Raw genomic sequence first — 12,076 nt, forward strand, 5'->3', positions numbered from 1 at the left:
GTGATCATGTTCCACATCCAACCTAAAGGGGCATCCAGTGGGCAGTGGATCAAAGTCTGGGGAATGGACACTGAGCGTGGTGTTGTGGGTAGCAGCGGTGTTGTGGTCAGTGGGTGGGTTGAACAAGAAAAATAACTCAAAACAAACCAGAAATCAACTATTCCACAATCCCCCCAAATCCTCCCTCCCCATACTTCCTCCCCTGAGCCATCTGTCACCCCAAAACACCCCAACTCAACATTCAACTCAAGAGAAAGGTAATGGTCCTTGGGGTGGTGCTAGAGGTGGCTCCCTGTGATGGACAGATACTCATATGCCTCACCGGCGCCACTCACTGTCACATGTCTGAAGGGTACTCACTCGGGTTCACCCATTCTCCCATCTGTAGATTCACTAAGGAGTTACCTTTCTCCCCGGGTGTGGCCCCCTCAGGCGGACTCCCCGCAAGGAATGCAGGGTTGCAAATTGTTTGTGCACTCAGATCTCTGTGCCAGAAGAGTCAGGGGAGTCCGCTGAGTAGCCTTGTGTTCAAGGAGACCCAGCATGGCACCGCCACCCAGCCCTCAGGGGCAGAGGCCTCAAGGATATTTTTATCTTGGGAGTGGCCACAGGGTCCATCTGGGGGCAACCAGAGGTGCCTGTTCGGCTGCCCTTTCCCATAGCTCCTCTGGGGTGTCAAAGAAATGGGTGCAGGACTTTGAGGTTTTTAAAAAAAATAGGCAAATAATTGAGGTTGGGAGCTCTCAAATTGTTGCACGAGCAGCCGAGGATCATAGTGGGCTACCACATGGTGGGGGTAGCTGGAGTCATTACAAAGAGATGTTTTGAGGCTCTGCCCTCACTTATCGACCATTTGCTTGGCATGGAATATAAATATGTAGATGCACAGCACTCAAAAGGATCAAATGTCCAGCATTCTTTGCTTGGATCTTAAATGTTTTGACAATGAAGTTCCAAAGTAGCCTTTGTCAAAATGGTACCCCTTTCATTTGTCACTAACTCTGCCCAAGTAAGGCTACTTTCCTAAAAGTACCATAATCCAGTTGCCTTTCAAGAACAGTGATAGATTTTCTACATTGGTACACGGTTATTGATCCTTTATTTCCATTCCACGCCACTTTAATTTCTTCAGCAGGTTGAAATAACTTTTCTCCAAGCATGTTCTTCTTAATTTTTTTTTTTAACATCTCTTTATTGTTATGATAGTATCACATAAGATAGAACACGCCTGAAGCCTCAGGCAGGAGCATGGGAATCGGAACGTTCTTTACATCATATATTCAGAGAAAACATCACATCAACAACAATAAATTGTGCCACTAGTCATGCATTCTGACTCCTCCCTTCGTGACGGAGGAGGTGCAACTGAAAGGATCTCAGTGAGAGGAGGGGAGTTAGGTGTCTGAGTGCGCCATTAGAGTAATAGAGTGCTGGTATGATAGTGGAGGGGACACGCACTATAGTAATATTAATATAGGTTGAAGAGAAGATTGGGGTAGATTATGTTAAGTTGAGCGACAGGGGCGGCAGGGATCTTCGTGGGTTGCATGGCCATTGGTGTCGCCATTCGCGCAAGATCTGTTGCGTCTCCCGTGGGAAGCCATAGTACAAACACCAACTCGGGTAGACCCGGGACATGCATCTACAACAATGCCTGTGGGGAGTCTAAGGTGGCCGAGTGTCGTCCCTGGCCTCCATGTTTACTATAAAGATATCCAAAATGTCAGGGCCACCCTACACCAATCCTCTACGTTGCATATCGCGCAGTGTCTGGGCCTCTGCGCGGGACTGCTGCAGCACCACTCGTAACCAGCTATCATAACTGGGAGTGTGCGGTGCCTTCCAGTGGGTGGCTATTTGTCGCTTGAAGACAATGAATGCCAAGTCGATGAACCTATGTAGATGTTTATCTTTACTGGAGTGGTGCCGCAATCCCAGTAGACAAGACTCAGGCGTCGGCTGCAGAGCATGGGCAGTGATGTCAGATACCGTACTCGTAATGCGCTGCCAAGCCATGGATAGCGAGGGACAGCTCCACACCATGTGATAGAAGTCTGCCAGAGGGTCTGTGCAACGGGGACACGCTGGGTCCGATGCAGGGAACATGCGCTTTATGCGGAGAGGAGATAGGTAAGAGTGGTGGACGTAATTAAATTGTGTGTAGCGTAGTCTGGCACTTCGAGACACGTGTTTAACAGAAGAACGTGCAGATGACCATGCTGCCAAGGATAAAGGAGAGGGCAGCACAGCATCCCAGCACGATTTAGCACGTTCCAGACCCTGAAGTGCCGCTGGTAGCAACGTGGAGTACAGTCGAGACACCGCTCCCCTGGGGCCACCCACCGAGAGGATCAGAGTGAGTATCTGCAACGCTGGGGGTTCCCCGTCGCCCGTGCCCCATGTGGTGTGAAGTAAGTGGCGTATCGTGCAATATACTAGAAAATCCCCGTGCTCTCTGATAGCTCGCCGAAGGTCAACAGTGTATTATCCAAGTAAAAGTCCCCGGCAAGAACAAGACCCGCCTCCCTCCAAGGGGACATATTGTGATGTGTTAGCAAGGTCCGTGCCTCATGCAACAGCATCAGAGGATATAGTGGAGAGTATGGTGTGTGGAGGCTCTTGCCGCGAACATAGCGTAACCAGCATGATTTCGCGGTAGACAATATGATGTTGCCATGTGACGAGGGGGGAGATTTGTCTGTCAGCCAAGTCAATAGGGGCAGTGGTAACAATTTATTGATTAAGACTGTTTTTTCTGCTGAGCAGTGAACGCCAAGCCAATCAGCCGGCCACTGTAGCTGGGCAGCTGCATAATACATTTCAAAATTGGGGACACCCAAATCTCCCTCCAACTGTGGATATTGAATTGTGGTAGAAGCTGCACGGCGTCTGTCTTTACCCCATACGAAATCTGTCACCATTCCCTGTAGTAACTTAAAGAATGTGCGTGGCAGGAAGATCGGGAGTGCTGAGAAGTAGTAGAGTGGACGAGGCAGGATGAGCATCTTAGCGATGGATACCCTGCCCATGGGAGACAGAGGCAGTGCCCCCCAGAAGGGCAAAGAGCCCCTGATGGAGCGAAGAAGTCTGCCCAAGTTGCCCTCTCTGAGGTCTTCCATAGAGTGGAATATTTGAATGCCCAAATATTTAAAGGTGGAGTGACACCTTGGCAGTTGATATTTCAGCAGTGCCTTTTGACGGTCCGGAGGCACTAGAGACAGGGGAAAAATACAAGATTTTGACTTGTTTACCCGTAAGCCGGAAATGTCCGCGTAGGAGTCCAAGAGCTCCAAAGCTTGACACATGGACGCAGTGTGTTCACGCAAATAGATCAGAGCGTCATCTGCATACAAGGAGATTATGTGGTGTGTGTGTAATTCTGGAATACCCCATTGCTGTGCATGTGCTCTAAAACGGGCAGCCAGTGGTTCCATAGCTATGGCGAACAACAGGGGAGACACTGTGCATCCCTATCTGGTGCCCCTGGAGGTGAGGAATGAGGCAGAGATGATGTGTCCTGTCTTGACACGAGCCGTTGGGTGAGAATAAAGAGTTCTAACCCATGTTATGAAGCTCACGCCGAATCCCATCGCAGTAAGTGTTTGAAAAAGAAAGTCCTAGCTCAGCATGTCGAACGCCTTTTCTATATCCAATGACACGGCGACTCTGCCATTATTAAGAGTAGGATCAGCATTGTGTATCAGGTGGATCAAACGCCTAATGTTCAGAAAAGTATTCCTGCCAGGTATGAAGCCCGATTGATCCTCGTGGATCAGGTGAGGGATATAAGTAAGGAGCCTGTTGGCTAGTATCTTCCCGAGTACCTTACAATCTGTGATCAGCAATGAGAGGGGGCGGTACGAGCGAACATCAAGGGGATCCCGGCCAGGCTTCCGGAGTACCACTATGAGGGCCTCACGCATTGAGGTCGGTAGTTGTCTGCGGGTTTGCGCTTCGTCAAACACCAGGAGCATGGGCTGCAATAAATGGGGTGATAGGGATGCGAAACACTCAACTGGGAGACCATCTGAGCCCGGCACCTTATTGCGGGACATTTGGGACAGTGCAGTACGGATTTCGACTATGTCGATAGGACCATCCAATGCAGATGCCTGCTCCAGGAGCAGGCGGCGCAGTTGCAGAGAGTCCAGGAAACCGGCTACGTGTCCCGGCGGGGGCACGTATAATTCGCTATAATAACTGTAAAAAGCTTCGTTGATCGCTGATTGGGTGTTTACTATCTCACCGGTATCCAGACGGATTGCTCCTATGGTGAAGATAGGGGGTTATCGCGTGCCAGCCAAGCCAGCAAACGTCCAGCCCTGTCCCCCTCTGCCTATTGTCATGTAAGATAGTGCTGGTAGTCGTGTTTACATAGTCTGTCGTCAGCCTCTCTGCGATCCGCACTCATAGATGCAAGTGCGCCCACCGATTCCTCGCCATTGGCCACCGCGACTTCCACTATACGCATCTTAGTCTCCAAGTCTGCCAATTCGCTGACCAGGGCCCGGCGAACCCCAACAGATGCGGCCGTGCAGTGGTCACGTACCACCACTTTGTGGGCATCCCACTCTGTCGCCCTGCATGAAGTCGTGTTGTGGTTTTCTGTGAAGTAAGCGCCTAAGCATTGAGCTAATTCCGCACTGAAAGGGGGATCTGTTAAGGCCTATGACTGCAGACGCCATGTGGGTATCCGAGGTCTCGGGCGACCCCACTCCAGAACTACGCGTAAGGGGCAGTGATCCAATTCGGTGCGCGCCAAGTAATCTGAGGCGGTTACCTTGTGTACCACCAAAGGCGAGACAAAGAACAGGTCTATCCTTGTGTGTAGGTCATGGACCGGGGAGTAAAATTAATATTTGCGTTTTGTCGGGTGTCGCATGCGCCAAATGTCACACAAGCCATTTTTCATCTTCCATTCTGTGAACTCGCGCGAGATCTGTCTGCTCGGGGCAGAAGGTGGGGGGGAGAGCGATCGATTTGGATATCTTGCACGCAGTTGAAATCTCCACCCCAAATGCTCTCCCCAGTGGGATCTCTACAGAGGCCGGCAGACATAGCATGAAAAAAGCTTCTTTGGGTGGTGTTGGGCGCATATAGCGCTATGAGAGCCAGAGGCGCGCCATCTAGGGAGCCCTCCAATAATACATAGCGACCCTCTGGGTCCAACCGTGTGTGAGAGATCATGTAAGGCACGCTCGGTGCAATCCAAATTGCTACGCCCCGAGCGAAGGATGAAGAAGTAGTGCCTATCAATTGGCCTCTCTAGCTAACGAGCGTTCTCTCTATTGTGGTTGAGGATAAGTGTGTTTCCTGCAGCATTGCTATATGGACTTGGTGCCTTTTCAGGAAAGCATATATGCACTGTTGCTTGCGCGAAGTAGACATACCCCTGACGTTCCATGTGACCATATTGTAGTGAGGGACGTGTGTCTGGAGTTGTACAGCCATTACTACACCATAATGGTTACTAACTGATAGAGCAAACGGATCTCTGCCCCTTCCTCTTGATTACAAGTCGTGGCCAAAACTAGACAAAACAATGGGGGTCCTCACAAAATGGACCCCAACAAAGTAGACATAAGAACAAGAACATATGTCATAAGTAGACAACACAAAAAAGACGGTACAAGGCCTGTGAGCAGGCATGATAAGAAACTGGTCCATATGGATCGAGGCGTGGTGGTGGGTACTCAGTTGTGGGAGTCTCGTCCCCGGCCACCCAAGCAACGATGTAGGCCTCGGCTGCCTTTGAGCTTAGTCATTATATTCCGGCTGTGTACTCTGGGTCCAAGCCCCAAGAATTCGTTGGGGCGACACGACCCGCACGAAGACCAGCGGGAGCAGAGGGTAAAAGTGCTTATGGATGCGACTCCTATGAGGTGAGCGACGGTTTATAGTGTATATGGATCATATGTCATCTGTGGAACATGGAGTGAGCAGCAGGCCCCGAGGGGATCCACCAGCCTCAGAAGAGTCCAACTGATCGGCCTCGGTGTCCTCCAGGTCCCCCAGAGCTGAGTAAGGATTAGACATAAACTGCGTGGCCTCACGCAGTAAACGGGAACGTTCCTCTGTCGATTGCGCCTTGGTAGGTTTGATCTCAGATCGTGCTCGGTGCCCGCGCCTTCCCTTGGAGGCTGACCATGTCTCCTCCGTATCTTTTAGTAGCATAGGCTGGGCCAGCCCCTTAGCGCGCCATCAAGCCATCTTGTACCCGTAGCCTTTCGGGGAAGAGGAGAGCATATTTAATGTTATGTTCACGGAGACGTTGTTTCGCCGCGTAGAAAGAGCCACGCCATTTTTGGACATCGGCAGTGAAGTCCGGGTAAGCGGGTATTGATGCATTCTCAAATTTCTGTGGGCCCTCTCTGCGAAACAGTTGAAGTACCAAGTCTCTGTCGCGGTAGTTGAGGAATCGGGCGATCAATGGCAGGGGGTGAGCGCCTGGTGGTGGAGGTCTGCCTGGTACTCTGTGAGCACGCCCAATCGAGAAGAATTTCAGTACTCTGTCTCGCAGGATGATGTCTGTCAGCCAGCCTTCCAAAAACAGTTCTGCACTTGGGCCCTCGACCCTCTCCGGGAAGTCCACCAGCCGTATATTATTGTGCCTCGATCTCCCTTCCGCATCCTCTGCTCTGCACCGCAGCCTGTCTACTTCCGTGGTTAATTGGGACATTTTCTCCTGTAGGGTCCTCACCTCAGGGGACAGTTTCGCCATGTCTCTCTCCGATTCCGTTACTCTTTCCGCCAAAGCCCGGTGGTCGGTCTGCAAGAGATTGACGTCTATTGTGACAGCGTCGATCTTCGTCTCTAGAGTGGACTTGGTATCTAATACGGCCTGCAGTACCCTTTCGAAATGTGAGGTGTGATTATGCAGGGTAGGCTCCATTTGGCGCATCGCCTGAGAGGTCGAGTCCGTATCCCCAGCATTTGTCCCCGCCATCTCCCTGGGCACCGCAGGGGTCTTGGAAGGCTTTGGGTTACCCATCCAGTGGTTCTGGCCACAGGTAGGACCCAAATAAGAGCTCTCCATTGGTCTCTCAACCAACCATCCCACCTCCAGGATGTTTGTCTAGGGAGGTTAGGGTGGGCGCCCCAGCGGGGACTCAGGGTACCACCGAGACGGTTACCCCAGACCAGCACCAGTTCGTTGGTAGATTAGATTGGCAAGTTCCACAATGCAGCAGGATGGGAGGTTGGTCGCAGTGTTGACGTGTCCCACTCAGATACCACTGGGAGGCAGTAGAAGATAATATTGAGAGTAGATGTTAGCTTGCGGGGTCAGTGCCGCCTCAGCGCTCCCATGCGGTTAGTGGACAGATTGCCCCATATCACAGGACGCTGGCCAAGCGACCGCACAAATCAGGAAGGCGCCAGTAACCCCGACAAGGGGCGGCTCACTCCGAGAGACTCCCAAAGCGGCTGACAGTTCAGGGCTCCGGCTCCGCTGAGACGGAGTAGGTACCTCCAGGCCAGTCGTGCAGCCGCCGCCACAGGGGGTTGTGACGACGGTGTAGGAAGAGGAGTCCTCACCCCAATGAACGGGTATTCTTGTGTGGCAGCAGGCAAGTGGAGAGTCTTCAGGCCGCCCCCGGCCTCAGTCGAAAACCAGGGCGAGTCCCCCAGTTAGAACAGCGCCCCAACAGGATCCCCGCATTCTTATCTTGCAGCGCTGTCGTGTCCACGGTGCTCCCACGCCCGGGGGCCAGGGACGATGTGGTGCAACACTGTGAGGTGAGGGGGGGAGCCCGGAGCCCAGCTGCGCGCCCACCTCCACCGTCAGCCACGGCGTGAAGTTGTAGCCAGAAGGAAAGCCCTTAAGAGAACCCTTGCGTAGCGAGGTTCTCAAGCAGCACCAAAGGTTGTGGAGGCCCTCCGGGGCGCGTGTAGTAATGGTCGGCGCATGGGGCGTGCCGCCACTTCAGCCTCTCACCTCATCTGCGCTCCCACGCGTTTGGGCATCGGAGAATCCGTCTTTTCACCGGTTCTCTCTGTGCGGGGGGTTGGAGCCCCTGTGTCACAGTGGTACTCGTCCGGAGGGGGGAGCGCACCGGGCCCGTCTAAGCGCCGGTCCCCCACGTCCAGTGGGGCACGGGACCACGAACAGGCTGTGCGGGTCGAGGCCCAGCCTTCCGCACGGCAAGGGTGTTACTCGCTCAGCCCGGTACAGCCGCACGCGTCTGTCGCCACTCCGTTCCTCAGTGCAGGTCCGGGGGGGGCAGGCTCTCGGCGGTCCGCTAGGCGAGCAGAGAGGGCCTGGGCACAGGATATTTGGGTGGCCGGGAGCAGAGCTGCAATTTATGCTGCTGCTCCGGTCGCCATCTTGGGCACGCCCCCAGCATGTTCTTCTTCATAAAGATCATGTTTACACCGCCCCCTTAGGCAATGTGGTTCATGCAGATCCTAAACTGGTGGTGTCACTCACTTGCTCTCACCCACTTACTCAGTGGATCTCCTAGCTGAGGGGAGGTACTTGATGCTAAAGGGAACTGCAGGCTCATGTTGGGACTACTGACTGATGAGGCGATAGCATACTTGTGTAAAAAGCAGCACCACACACGCAGGCTGAATGGCCTCAAGATTTTCTCCTTAGGACTGGCTAAGCGTTTCTTGAAAGGGCCACCCTCATTCCACTTCAAATGCTTATTTTTTAAAATTTATTCTAAATTCTTCCTTGTTGGAGGAAACTCAACATCACACACTTGACCGAGCCCTTAGCTCTTCATTGCAACAGTATGTTTCTCAAGCGTACAACTCTACCTGAAAGTCTCCTCTGCTTCAGACATCCAATGCCCCAAATGCTGCATGCACATCATCCGGACATAGATATCCAGCGTCTACCTGACGCTCAACCCAACCAAGGCAGAATTGCTATTATTCGCCAAGAACAACAAACAAGATACAGTACAAACCTGGCTCAAAGACATGAACCTTGACGGCTTCAAACCCCAACTCTCACCAAATGCCAAATCACTTGGATTCACCCCAAACACCAACCTCTCCAACACATTGCCAAAAACAACAAAGGCGGCCTGGTAGGAGCTCTTTCTGCTAAAGAAAGTCAACCATTTTTCTCCAGACAGCAACTTCAAAACTGCTGGTCAAGCCCTTGGACTCTTGCATCCAGGTGGTGGTAATGCCCTACTCCATAGCCTTCCAGACCCCTACACTGGCACCTAATGGAGGCATCCTCCTTGCTGCATGATCAGAATAAATATGATTACATCATCCCCACTCTGATGAAACTCCCTTAGCTCCCCTCGCCAGCCTGCACCATCTTCAAAACCAGCTGAATAATTTACGAAGCTATCACAACCAGCAACCATGCTTATCTTGCTGACAAGCTCACCATGTCTGGTGGTTCTTGGCACCCTTGAGACCAGGACACCATCAGACTGCAGACAAAGAATTATAAAAAAAATAAGACAACAGGCCTTTTCCACTTGTGCGCCCACGATCTGGAACAACATCCACATATCCACGAGGACCGCCCCAATGCTACAATTTAGAAAAGAGGTGAAGACTGACCTCTTTAATGGGCACTACATGGAAATGCATCAACCGTCCACAAATCAGCTCCATCGCCAATTACTCGCTGATTTTAAGATTGTCTTTGACCATGTACAGACCTCTGCTGCCTTTTGGCCAGATTCACTCTCAGGAATCATGAACAACAGGTATGGAGGGAACGAGAAAATAAAAAACTGTCAGATACAACCTCTTTGTTTGTGATCCCATCAGTATCCTCTAGGACAATTCATTATCCCCCAATTTCTTGGTGTAATTGGCATAGAGCCTTTACAAAATACCTTGGAGTCATTGGTGGAAATAGATATTGTCCTGAATGCAAAAGATATCTGGTAGAACATAATATAGCGGTAAAAATAAGAAAAACAATTTGATGTCCAACCAAGTCTAATTGTAAATCGATATAAGTACTTTACTAGGAAACAACGTCAGGATGAATCTATTAACAGCTATGTTGCAGCTTTGCGCACTCTAGCTGCAGAGTGTGAATTCGAGGGGTCACTTCACAACTTATTCATGGCTAGATTGTAGTACTTTGCTTGGACAAAACATTGCAAGAGAAGTTATTGACTGTGAAAAACCCAAGTCTTAAGGAAACAATAGATATTGTGAAAAGTATCAAGCTATTATGCAAGTAATATAAAGAATTAACACAGAAGGAGCAGAGTAGTGTGGGAGTAATCAACACAACTAACAATACTATGAAAGAGGGAAAAAAATAAAGTCTTCTTCAATCAAACAATGTTTCTGAGGCGGTACCTTCTGGTTGGCTGTGGGGGGCCCCAACCAGGCAGAACCTTCCACTCTCATCAGGGGTGAGTGATGACACTCACTGCATAATCTGCACTCACCCTAGCGTAGCTTGGCACTGAGCAGTCAGGCTTATCACAGAGGCAATGTGTAAAGCGTTAGTACAGCACTCTTGTGCAATAAATTAATTGAGTGCCACAACACATATGATATATATGCAAAGTTTGAATTCAACACCCATATTAATTAACAGAACATAATCATTATGACTTCTGAGTATAAATCACACTTGATAATATCACTAGCAGTACCCTGCCCAACTACGTTGAAATTAAAGCAGTAGCATGCACACTTGGGAGAAATCCTATGTTACCGCCCCTCCCGAGCACCCTTATGTGGTATGATACGTGGCCAGAATGAGGCCCACCCCGCCAAATAATATGATGCAATAACACACAGTAAGGATTCGATGCGCCCTCAATCACAATGATATCAAGAATATGTACACATAGATAATGACAGCGCTTTTAGCAGCACCGTGGGCCAAGGCCGCAGGGCTAGAACCAGACAAACATAGTATTGTGTTGACAAGAAATCAACGTGTACAGCAGCACCGCCAGTCAATGTAATCACTAGTGGGTGGGCTTCATGCAAGCACTCCCACATGTTTACTCAGCACCACTCCAAGGTGCTACAGATTTCAGGCAGGTCTGTATGGGGCACACTTACACACAAACACGCAAGCAGCACCGTGAAGCAGTGCAGATTAATTGGTAGCACAATGCAGACCCTGTGGCCCAAACCCTCCTCCACCCTCTGTTTCACCCCGGTTACCTCACCCTATGGATTAAAAAGAGAGATCACTCCCCGCTCGAGGTTAGGCTGCCCTCAGCCAGTCACACTTAATTGAACACCCAGGGAGGAAGGTGGGGGGGTTGGTAGGAGGTCTGACTAGGAGGCAGTTGACAAGCAAAAGGGGGTTGGCCACCACTCAGGAAGTTCACCCACAGGATGCTTTTGGGTTGGCAACTGCTGCTTCGGTGTTTCAAAGGGTGTTGGAAAAGGGTGTTAAAGGAGTAGTGACATTCCCAGATGATTTTCTAGTAGTGGGTGAAGATTTGGCCAGTCACGATAAACTGATGTACACAGTGTTCGAAAGATTACAGAAGCATGGAATGGTGGCCAGTGTAAAAAAAATTGAATTTGAGAAATGATGTATAGTATATTAGGGTTATGTTATCTCGGAAAGAGGTGTTGAACCCAGACCTGGGTTAGTGGATGCAATCACAAAGGCACCTACACCCAAAAACATAGAACAAATGGCATCTTTCCTAGGACTTTGTGAATTTTATTCTAAGTTCATAAGAAACCTCTCAGTTAAAACAATGAACCAACAGAACTTATTTTAACAAAAAATTGTATTGAGTGATGTTTGCCAAAATGAATTTGACTCACTTAAAAGTGATATTGAGACTGCTGGTGTGCTGACACCTTTTCATCCCACGAAGGAGTGTACTGTCACGGTTGAATCAAGCAATGATGACTTAGGTGCTACTCTGGCACAAAAGAACCGAAGTGGGACTGAAGTGACAATAGGATTTGCATCACGGTCCTCGATAGAGAATAAAAAATATTCTCTGTAATTGAAAAATAATTGTTAGTCTGCTGCTGGGCTTTAAATTTTTCATCTTGGGGAGGAAATGTATTCACAACCGACCATAAACCCTTGGTAAATATACTTAGTGGTTCAGTCATCAAGGATCACACTCCTAGATTGGCTAGACTGAGTTCAAAA

Source organism: Pleurodeles waltl, chromosome 3_2 (assembly GCF_031143425.1).
Source record: "Pleurodeles waltl isolate 20211129_DDA chromosome 3_2, aPleWal1.hap1.20221129, whole genome shotgun sequence".
NCBI lineage: Eukaryota > Metazoa > Chordata > Amphibia > Caudata > Salamandridae > Pleurodeles > Pleurodeles waltl.